Below are 2,500 nucleotides of genomic sequence, written 5' to 3'. Positions count from 1 at the left end.
GACTCGGAGTAGAACAGGACGTCAAGTGATAACAGATACCAGTCTGGTTGTCCTGGTAACAGATAACGGTGACTCGGAGTAGAACAGGACGTCAAGTGATAACAGATACCAGTCTGGTTGTCCTGGTAACAGATAACGGTGACTCAGAGTAGAACAGGACGTCTTGAGGAAATATTTAAGTCATTTTGTAAAAATACAAATAAATAGTTACGCTAAGTTTTTAATGAACATTCATTAAATATATTATTTTATTATTGACAATAAGCCGGCAGTTCTATTGTGTTGAGTTTACATTAAGTATTTTTAAATTAAATTGTTTACATCAGTTTTGTAACAGGTCTGTTATCAGTCAGTAGTATTGTGTAGTTGAGGAGGTCTGTTATTATAGTCTATGTTATTACAGTCTATGTTATTACAGTCTATGTTATTATAGTCTATGTTATTACAGTCTATGTTATTACAGTCTATGTTATTACAGTCTATGTTATTATAGTCTATGTTATTACAGTCTATGTTATTACAGTCTATGTTATTATAGTCTATGTTATTACAGTCTATGTTATTATAGTCTATGTTATTATAGTCTATGTTATTATAGTCTATGTTATTACAGTCTATGTTATTATAGTCTATGTTATTATAGTCTATGTTATTATAGTCTATGTTATTATAGTCTATGTTATTATAGTCTATGTTATTATAGTCTATGTTATTACAGTCTATGTTATTATAGTCTATGTTATTACAGTCTATGTTATTACAGTCTATGTTACATCAGCAGTATTGTGTTGTTGAGGAGGTCTGTTATTACAGTCTGTTATTACAGTCTATGTTATTATAGTCTATGTTACATCAGTAGTATTGTGTTGGTGAGGAGGTCTGTTATTACAGTCTATGTTATTACAGTCTATGTTATTATAGTGTATGTTATTACAGTCTGTTAGTACAGTCTATGTTATTATAGTCTATGTTACATCAGTAGTATTGTGTTGGTGAGGAGGTCTGTTATGACAGTCTGTTATTACAGTCTATGTTATTACAGTCTGTTATTACAGTCTATGTTATTATAGTCTATGTTATTACAGTCTGTTATTACAGTCTATGTTATTATAGTCTATGTTATTACAGTCTGTTATTACAGTCTATGTTATTATAGTCTGTTACATCAGCAGTATTGTGTTGTTCAGGAGGTCTGTTATTACAGTCTATGTTATTATAGTCTATGTTACATCAGCAGTATTGTGTTGGTGAGGAGGTCTGTTATTACAGTCTATGTTATTATAGTCGATGTTATTATAGTCGATGTTACATCAGCAGTATTGTGTTGTTGAGGAGGTCTGTTATTACAGTCTATGTTATTACAGTCTATGTTATTATAGTCTATGTTATTATAGTCTATGTTATTACAGTCTATGTTATTATAGTCTATGTTATTATAGTTACATCAGCAGTATTGTGTTGTTGAGGAGGTCTGTTATTACAGTCTATGTTATTACAGTCTATGTTATTACAGTCTATGTTATTATAGTCTATGTTATTATAGTCTATGTTACATCAGCAGTATTGTGTTGTTGAGGAGGTCTGTTATTACAGTCTGTTATTATAGTCTATGTTATTATAGTCTATGTTACATCAGCAGTATTGTGTTGGTGAGGAGGTCTGTTATGACAGTCTGTTATTATAGTCTATGTTATTATAGTCTATGTTATTACAGTCTATGTTATTATAGTCTATGTTACATCAGCAGTATTGTGTTGGTGAGGAGGTCTGTTATTATAGTCTATGTTATTATAGTCTATGTTACATCAGCAGTATTGTGTTGTTGAGGAGGTCTGTTATTACAGTCTGTTATTATAGTCTATGTAATTATAGTCTATGTTACATCAGCAGTATTGTGTTGGTGAGGAGGTCTGTTATTACAGTCTGTTATTATAGTCTATGTTATTATAGTCTATGTTACATCAGCAGTATTGTGTTGGTGAGGAGGTCTGTTATTACAGTCTGTTATTACAGTCTATGTTATTATAGTCTATGTTACATCAGTAGTATTGTGTTGTTGAGGAGGTCTGTTATTACTGTCTGTTATTACAGTCTATGTTATTATAGTCTATGTTATTATAGTCTATGTTATTATAGTCTATGTTACATCAGCAGTATTGTGTTGTTGAGGAGGTCTGTTATTACAGTCTGTTATTACAGTCTATGTTATTATAGTCTATGTTATTATAGTCTATGTTATTATAGTCTATGTTATTATAGTCTATGTTATTATAGTCTATGTTACATCAGCAGTATTGTGTTGTTGAGGAGGTCTGTTATTACAGTCTGTTATTACAGTCTATGTTATTATAGTCTATGTTATTATAGTCTATGTTATTATAGTCTATGTTATTATAGTCTATGTTACATCAGCAGTATTGTGTTGTTGAGGAGGTCTGTTATTACAGTCTATGTTAGTCTATGTTATTATAGTCTATGTTATTATAGTCTATGTTACATC

General features: G+C 30.3%; 1 protein-coding gene across 1 annotated transcript in view; it reads left to right on the top strand.

The window, feature by feature from the left end:
- The window catches only part of mslnb (mesothelin b), an 82,929-nt gene that overhangs the window by 1,087 nt on the left and 79,342 nt on the right, over positions 1 to 2,500 (top strand). The gene's annotated exons all lie outside the window — the stretch shown is intronic.

This window comes from Oncorhynchus keta, unplaced genomic scaffold, assembly GCF_023373465.1.
Source record: "Oncorhynchus keta strain PuntledgeMale-10-30-2019 unplaced genomic scaffold, Oket_V2 Un_scaffold_15414_pilon_pilon, whole genome shotgun sequence".
NCBI lineage: Eukaryota > Metazoa > Chordata > Actinopteri > Salmoniformes > Salmonidae > Oncorhynchus > Oncorhynchus keta.
The sequence above is the reverse complement of the archived record's forward strand: the minus strand, read 5'-3'. Positions and strand labels throughout refer to the sequence as shown.